The sequence below is a fragment of the Cibotium barometz genome, chromosome 41 (genome assembly GCF_041138505.1).
Source record: "Cibotium barometz isolate CiBa-2024 chromosome 41, ASM4113850v1, whole genome shotgun sequence".
Lineage (NCBI taxonomy): Eukaryota > Viridiplantae > Streptophyta > Polypodiopsida > Cyatheales > Cibotiaceae > Cibotium > Cibotium barometz.
The window spans coordinates 23,088,655-23,098,132 of NC_141086.1; the positions used below are offsets into that span (position 1 = coordinate 23,088,655).

General features: G+C 38.0%; 1 long non-coding RNA gene across 1 annotated transcript; it reads right to left on the minus strand.

The window, feature by feature from the left end:
- On the minus strand, window positions 1–476 carry LOC147614787 (uncharacterized). Its single transcript, XR_015262883.1, has 2 exons — window positions 149–476; window positions 1–57 (listed from the first exon to the last, which is right to left on the minus strand). It is a non-coding gene; the product is annotated as an uncharacterized LOC147614787 (long non-coding RNA).
- Between the last annotated feature and the right edge of the window lie 9,002 nt (window positions 477–9,478).

The window sequence follows — 9,478 nt, forward strand, 5'->3', positions numbered from 1 at the left end:
TGAAGTACTCAATGATGTGACTATTGATGATTGATTTCTTCAATGAAGTATATGCACCTTTATAGGTTACAAAGGTTACCCCAATGATATCACTGCTTATGTCAGGCACACATATAATATCTAGATTTCTTCAATGAAGTATATGCACCTTTATAGGTTACAAAGGTTACCCCAATGATATCACTGCTTATGTCAAGCACACATATAATATCTAGATTTTATTCTTACCCCTCTAAGAGTGGGTTCACACACAAACAAGGCACTTACACACTACCACTACTCTGTAGGGGATGGTTCACACACACACAAGCAATACCTTGATCCGAACAAACCCTCCCTCAAGGGATTGCCTCATACTGTGTCAAGGATAAATCTAGGCTCATGGTTTCTCATGCCAGTTTTCCTGTGTCAAGGATAAATACATGGCTCTAGTTTCACATGCTAGTTGTGAAACTTTATCTTCATTTGCCAAGTGTGGAAACTTCAAGGGATTGCCTCATACTGTGTCAAGGATAAATCTAGGCTCATGGTTTCTCATGCCAGTTTTCCTGTGTCAAGGATAAATGCATGGCTCTAGTTTCACATGCTAGTTGTGAAACTTTATCTTCATTTGCCAAGTGTGGAAACCTTGGCCATTGAACTTGTCTATGAACATGTGAAAGTTCAGAAGGACTTCCACTTCATGCCGTAAAAAATTAGGGTTTTCTAAAATTAGAAATTAGGCTGCTATATGGCTATAGTAACTCTTGAATGCCTTGATATACATGTCCTAAAGTTTGAAGAATGATGGGGGATTAAGTAGGATTTACATAAATTTTAAAAAAGCTCCAAATTGGTTTTTACTTTCTCTATTGATTGTGTCGACTTCTCTCGGGTGCTATAGCAATATCCTCTTCTTTTGGACCCTCCTACCTTCAATCAACTATAACGCGTGGGCACTGCATCCAAGGTCTTCTGTGTGTTTAATGACATACTCAGAGTACACAGATTCTCTTACTCTTCTAAGATTTCACATTGTGCTGCTGGTCAGCAACAACATGCGGACCATGATCAATGTCGTTGAAGTCAGCAGGCCAGGTGGGCGGCAAAGAGAAGTGTGGCGATGAGCTTGATGCAGTCTTGTACAATAGCAAGGCAGGTAGCAAAGGCTGACTAGGTAGAGTTGCTTGGGTTGGGAGAAGATGCTACGGTGGCTCACATGTAGCACAACACATGTGCACTCACAAGGGGGGTGGGAGAAGCGATAATCATTCCAGCTTATGGAGGCAATATGCATCTCTGCTCTGATACCATGTTGAATTAGGGGTGAGCTATGGTGGCTTGAAGATGAAGGCAGCCATGGAGAGAGTGAAAGTACATGACTCAATGATATGACTATTAATTGATTTCTTCAATGAAGATGCCCCTTTATCACCCCTTATGTCATGCACACATATAATATCTAGATATTATTCTTACCCCTCTAAGAGTGGGTTCACATATAAGCAAGACACTTACACACTCACACCAACACACACTACCACTCTTTAGGAGGTGGTTCACACACACACACACACACACACACACACAAGCAATACCTTGATCCCAACATTTCATCCACATTTTTGACATTGCTACCATGTATCCTATCAATCTTAGTAGGCATCTTACAAAGATAAGATTTCCTTCAGAATCATTTTAAACTTTCAATGTTTTCATCCACATTTCCTTTGTTGCCAAATGGTGGTTGTTGAGCCTTGAGGCTATGTTAACTGTGGTTAAGCCATTTCTTCGAATCCAACAACTTGCCTAGAGATTCTTGTCTATAGTCCAAGCTTTGATACCATGTAAGAACTTGTGTGTTAACACAAACAATATGATCTTCACACAGAGAACGAGGCTCGATAAGATATAATTATGGAGAATAAATTAAATCACTATTACAAAAACCAAAATTACCACTAATGGCATCTACTTCACTTTCATATACTTTAGTGAGCGTGCTTTGAAGGTAATCTGGAAGACATTGAGATGGGGAATATATGCAATGTGAAACAACATCGTAGATTCAATAAAGTTAAATCTCAAAGTTGATGATCTGAATATGAAACACCTCTATGTTGTATGATAAGTTGGCCCAAGTCGATCACTCTACATTAGGCTGAACTTGACCCCACCAACCTCGGCCTCATAACCCGAGGACACTATGTCTCGGGAAGATACCCTTGTACCCTTAGTGTGAGCTAGTATTCCCATATCCCTCTACCCTTAGTGTGAGCTAATATTCCCATACTTACATGTAGCTTATTTGGTGTGAGGCCAAATAGGCTAAATGCAAGTATGTGCATGTAGCTTCTTTGGCATGAGGCCAAACCTGTCTAACATGTCACTTAACCACATGGCTATATGACCCCTCCCCGGTGTAGAAATCGGGATTTGGCATGAGGCCAAACCTATCTAACATGTCACTTAACCATATGGCCATATATGACCCCTCCCCGGTGTAGAAATCAGAATTTCTAGGGCATCCATTCAAACACAAAATGGCTTTCCACATAAAGGGGGCCCTTTACAAAACGGAGCTAGCTGGTACGTGCTTAATCATGATAACAAGGGTCTAGCATGAGGCCAAACCTATCTAACATGTCTTTTAACCATATGGCCATATATGACCCTTCCCTCGTGTAGAAATCGGGATTTGTAGGGTGTCCATTCAAACACAAAATGGCTTCTCCACACAAATGGGGCCCTTTACAAAATAGAGCTAGTTGATATGTGCTCAATCATGATAACAAGGGTGGAGCATTGATTCCCAATAGGCACCCATTACCCTCCCACTACGTAAACTTATTCTCTCAAACAATAGTGGAGCATTGTTTCCCAGTAGAGGCACCCATTACCCTCCCACTAGCTTAAGTTATTGTCTCTCAAACAATAGTGAGAGTGGTTTTCAATGGAGGTTTTCAATGTAATGCTTTCGAGTAAGATATCTATAAAAAAAAACTAATATTCCTACATATAGAAAGAAAAAGGATATTAGATGTGTGCTCAAAATGTAATAAATGTGCTCAAAATAAATGCAAAGTATCGTCAACTTTTTTTTTAATAAACCAGCCAAAAGGATAGATATTTTTTTGACTAGTTTCTCCTTCGAAATTCTACACGTCAATAGGCTTTATAGCTAAATTTCTCAAAATCTTAGCAGTTTTTTAAGTCAAGCGAAAATTCAAGCTAGTTCTTTTTTCAAAGTTAAGAACAGTTTCTTCTAATTCTTTCCTTGAGAGAAGAGGGGGAGATCTTTATTTGAGTCGAACAATTCCACTCATCAACTTGTTGGTTAATACCCTTAGCCATTATTTTCAAGGCAAGCAATTTTTCCATCTCATTTTTTTTTTCAGTTCGAGCCATGAAAAAAACCACTAAAGGACAATGTTTTCCCAATTCTTTCCTCAATTAGTCAAAATAAGGAGAGGTCTCCACCTTGTCTAGTTCTACACATCGACCAATTCTATGATTAACCTTCAAACTCTTGGTGGGCGATGAACATGTGCAAGTGCTGCAATGGCACAAGCTGATTGGAAGCCTTTCCATGTCACATATGTTCACACAAAGGCTACCTCGAGAGATTGGAAATGTGCAAAAGAAGGCGCACATGTTGCAAAAACTTCAGGAGCGGGTGGGACTTGAGCCCAAGTCCTCGCCACCATAAAAGTTATTTTACCAAACCAACTCAATTATTATTATTTATTGTGAATTATATTTGTCTAGAAGAATTTAATGTGGATTTTGCCTTGTGTGAACGACAGGGCCACATGTGCGACTCTTTGTCACACTTGGGCACCATCCTAATGTGATCGCGCCTTGTTTAAGGGGAGCGAAAATTCCAACTAGGCGAAAGATGGTTTTTTTTCTAGCTTTTCAATTTGAGCTATGAAAGGGGTGGGGCGTTGGCCATCTTGGCTAGTGGCGAAGACTCATCCAAGGATGGTGGGGTCCCTCTACAAGACTCTAGAGTCTAGCTGCCTCCACAAGATGGGGTGGTGTGAGTAATGTAAATCTCTTCTTAAAAACAAGTATGACATTTAGCCTTGACTCAAAGTCTACGTGGTCAATGAAGTCAAACAAGTCAAAAAAGACTTTTCAAGTTGCATTAGAAAGGGGCCCTTAATAGCAGGGTTGACGGGGCCGCTGCCAAATATAGCCGGAAGACCCCGTCATTGCCAAATCTAGCGCCCTTCCAATTTAAGTGAAATTCCCGCTCTTGACATTGACTGCTAATCACCGTCCAAATAAATAAATCTTTTACAATAACATCTCGTCAGGAGTACGGGCATTTTCACCAAATATCCACGTCAGAGCTTGTACTCCCCCATCTTTCCGACGTGGCGGCTTATCATCTGTGGTTGCTTCGGAAGGTCCAGTCGCTATTGGCTGTCCTTGTCTGTGCGTGTGGGCCGTCCGATCCGCATCTGACGGCGGGCCTCTGCCACAATCTGCATAGGGGTACCTGTTTGACTTGGACTTTAAATATAATAGATGCTATAAATTTATTTACAGAAAGCTACGGGCAGCGGCGCGTGGCAGCGGGTAGGTAAGGTGCCCGATGGGGCCCACGCAGTCCACGTCGTCAACCCTGCGCATGCAGGCATGACGTCATGCGCGGGCCCCATTCTGGTGCTGACGTGGGTAGTGCGGGAGTGGACATTTATATATCTTTAAAAAAATCTTTTTTTCCCATTCAAAAAATAGGAATTAAAAAAATGGCCTAGATACTTGGGAGGTCGGAAAAGGCGAATCTAGAATAGGCCGGCAATATTTTTAAATAAATATATATATATTATATATTATATATTATATATTATATATATAATTCCAGCGTGGCGATGCTTCAGGAAAATTCTGATGTCCACATCATAGGGAGTGTGACGTGGCTGACGCCCTCCCCGCATGCAGTTTGTACGAGCCCCTTTTTGGCCCCATTCACACCATCGCCCCCATGTTGACACAATAACCCTATATAAAATTAAAGTCTTTTCAAAGGTTATAACGTATGCTTTATGTGCACTTGTCCCATCTTCTTTCTATTTAATTATTCCATGTCTTTACCTCCTTGTAATGCACCCCCCCTTGAGATCCTTACACATAGTCTCCCTTCCCATTGGCTCCTCTCCCAGAGTCCGACTCATAAAGCTCATTCCTACTGTTTCTCGTACTTCCTATTAACTCCCCATTTCCGATACCTCCTCCACCTAGCTAGGCATCTTCTTCGCAAATGCAAATACTTCTCCAACACTCCCCCCAATCTCATGCCTCTGCATCTCGGCATCTTCTTCGCAAATTCACATGGTGCTTGCTTTGCTCTCTCCACCGCATTCCCCCCTCGACCACCCCTTATCTTACACTTCTAGGTTGGAATATACTCTTTGAATGCTCTATTTTTTGTAATATGTGCTATGTATGAAAAGACCTTGTCCTTAGTCCAAGTTGTAATATGTTCAAAGTATGTAAAGACCTTGTATCCTTAGTCCAAGTTGTAATATGTGCTACATATGAAAAGAGCTTGTAATCCTTAGTACAAGTTGTAGAACTGGGCCATACCATCCTCGAATCATAGGCATTGCTACTAGGGCTACTAGGGAATTTTTGAATGCGATCAAGCCTAAATCTTGAGGTTTTTTATGATTGAAATGTGCATCCCCTCATAATATTTCATGTTGTTATGGAATTTTTTCCAGAGAGGAGTGCATGGCCATAAAGGGGCTCATCACACTCATTCTTGTGTGGAATCAATAGAAATGTATCTATCCACGACGACATAAACATCTTGCAACATTTGGAATTGCATACATGGTGCTTTTAATATAAGCTATGCCTTTGGATCTACATCATGCCTATAAAGTCTCTATTCTAGTTGCTAGTATGTGCACTATGATTACTGGGGAGCATATTTCATGAAACATCTTAGGTATCTACTACAACATTCTATTTCTATTTAATCTTTTATAGAGAGAATGAGTAGATACTATGATGCTATTATTGATTGAGACAACCATCGATATGGACCAATTCCCAATTGTGTAGGAGTTCAATGGCTAGCAAGCGTGAAGTAAGGTAAGTTTCGGTTCATGTCAGCAAGTGTCGCATAACAATGTATGTGGACGATCGTAATAGTTTCCAACTAGGGTAGATTCCTTAATTTCTTAATGTATCAAGTAGTTAAATGAGTTCAAGGACATACATGAAGCATGCCTTTAGTTTTGAAAGTTTACTTAAATATTAAAATGAAAGATATGGTGAAAATATTATCAAGATTTAATCCTCACATTGTTTCTACATTGTAGAAGTTGACCTTGGGATAGAGTATCTATAGGATTACCTCATAATCCTATATGCTAGAGAAATGTAGATTATGATTTTAGCTTTGAATTCTTGATACCAAAACATACATTACTATAATATTAATATATCACTTATTCCCTTTAAACTTTAATCTCTTTCAAAGTCATACCATTTGTTTATAAAAGTAATAATGATTAAACTAGTTCCATATTTAAAAAAACTTGAGATGGTGTTTCATTTGACATAATGTCATTATGTGAGACCATTTTGATTTCGTCATAATAGTATTATAGATCTTGCAATAGAGCCATATCATTTGTGATTATATTCTTAATTTCACCGAATCAATCTTTTTACCTTTCATAGACTTGCACCTTATCATTTTACTTTAATGTGATACAAAGTTATGAATGCATTGTTGATGCAAAAGTGTTAGGGCATCTATATAGTCAATTCCATAGGCTTGCACCTTATCATTTCACTTAAATGTGATGCTGAGCTATGAATACATTGTTTTGATGCAAAAGTGTTAGGGCATCTATTTTTTTAGTTTCCCATCATGGCACAAATACATACCTTCTTCATAATTAAAAGAAATTGGTAATGCTATGAATGCATTTACCAATTTCTTTCATAATTGACAGAAATTGGTGAATGTAAGAATGCTAAAAGACTTTGTTACATTATCATATGTGATCGGTACTTTTAATTTTCGTATTAAAGAGGCATCGATCAACTCATGACTTGATAATTCTACATCATGTATCCTTTTTCCCTTGGAAAATTGTCCAAATTAAGACAAATTATATTGGTGATCTTTGACAAGTTTTTTAAAGAATCATTCAAATCAATTTCATTCCTTTTTTAATAAAGTGTCATATTGTATAGTAAAAGTGGACTTAGTTATACTAGTTTTCATGGTTGCGGCAGTTGGTGTTTGCTATGATGAATCAATAAAAATTTTAAGCTTTTTTATGAGATTGTCAACTTGTGAGGGCATAAGTTTTGCATCTTGCAGAAATGTTTGTTTAGTAATTTAATCTACACATTCAAACTTTGTAATTATATGAAGATAAAATTAATGTTAGTTGAAGCTTGCACCTATTTTCCTATTGTTTTAAATTTGAGACATGTAAATGTTATACTCATTTGCAAACAAGAAAAAGGCATGAATGGAACTTGCATCATTTGTTATGTGTTTTGTTGGTGTGACAATTTATGGTAGCCATTTCCATATACACTCTTAAGGGAAAGCCCCACTTTAGATCACATAAAATAGATTGAGTGTTGAAATTTTAGTAGCATCATGCCAATCTATTTCATGGTGATTTCGGATTCAAAATTCTATATTATTTTTTTGTTCGCAAATCCATAACTCTGGTGCTCTAAATGGAAACATTGAATTGATATGTCGTCAATGTTTACTAATTTATTCCTACATCTTTGCAATGTTTCATATAATATCTCACTTTGAATATTGAAAAAAATTTATAAAAATGATCACATGCCATTTGGAATTCCTCTAAACTATGCTTGTTTTATCTTCTTCTTCTTCTTCTTTGGCACTGGAGGTCTGACTTTGGGTGGTTGGAAAGATGATGAAATGACTAAGGACCTAATTTTCAAGAGGCCAAGTTTTGTTTTATTTTTTTGGGCACTAGAGGTTGGACTCTCGGTGGTCAGAAAGATGATGAAATGCCGAAGAACCCCATTTTCACAAGGGCCAAGTTTTGTTGTAGAAGTCCACACAAGTAGAATTTCGAGTGTATAAATAAGATATCAATCTCATTACTTGTCAAATTTCCTTGCCACTCTCTCTATTTTTTTCCTCCTTTAAATATCACCTTTCTCGCCCTTGGTAATCACCTTTCCCACCCGATCCTAAAAACATGTTCTACAAACTCCCATTTCTTCAATTTTTTAATTACACTTTGTAAACTTTTATTACTTATTAGCATATTCCCTTTCTTAGTGTTATGTCTTTACTTCATCGACCTAGATAATAAAGGGTTTTCACCACCATAGTTGTTATTAGTTATCTCCCATAATAGTCACATCCTCTTCTTTATATACAATGCTTTAGCACCAAATATCTCAAAAGAAATATGGTAGCTATGTGTGAACATAGACTGATAATGGGTCAGGCACTTTTTCCCTCTTTAGGAGGTTTTTCCCTCCTCGAGCATATGTACACACTCTTATGGGGTGTGTCTAAGTGACCTTATCATGTCACTTCACTTGTACCTCACTCTATTCTCATAAATCTACTTTGAGTGTTGTGCTCTTCTATCTATATCTCCATAAATCTACTTTGAATGTTGTGCTTCTATCTAGTGCTTCTATCTATGTCTCCTTTGCTACATCTATATGTGTGTTGCTACCTTGATCCTCCAATTGGCTCTCACCCCCTTGTCATCTTCTCCTTGAGTTACTCTTTTTATTATCTTAGATTGATATATCCTCTTAGGTGGAAAGGTGTACCCTATAATGTGCTGTTAACTATGTAAACTACATTAACAATGTTTTTGCATGTTTCGGGGCGATTCGAGCGTGTTAGGGGCTTGGTCACATGTTGTAAGGTTTTCACAGATATCTCGAGGCAATGTTAGTGTATTATAGTAGCACTTGTTGGTGTGCAAACTGGGCGGTCATCATTTTCAACATTGCATCTTCAAGCCCATCATCAACATCTTCAACATCATCATTAACATTATCATTGATTTTTTCATTCTTTCTAATTACCATTTCCACACTCTACACTCTGCCATTTTTCATGCACTTTATAGCTTACTTTCATCACAATAGTGATCTACTGGCAGAACCATCTCGAGGTTGCATTCTGTGGACATTAACAATACCTACATGTAGTTAGAGTATTTGTATTTTATGTTAGAGATTAGTTATTTGTAGGCTAAAATGGTAGGCAATTATGTTTTTAGGATGCATTTTGCTAAGGATAAGCTTGACGAGACCAACTACCTATTGTGGCCATATATAATGAATGCATCATGTATTGGTTATTTTATCAAAGGGCTTTAGAATGTTGTCATTGGCATTGAGGCATGCCCTATCTTACTAGCATAGGATAGTACAAGTACTTTGGATGGTGACACTAGTTTAGATGTAACTGTGGTATCTGCCTTCACACCTCCCAATGGAA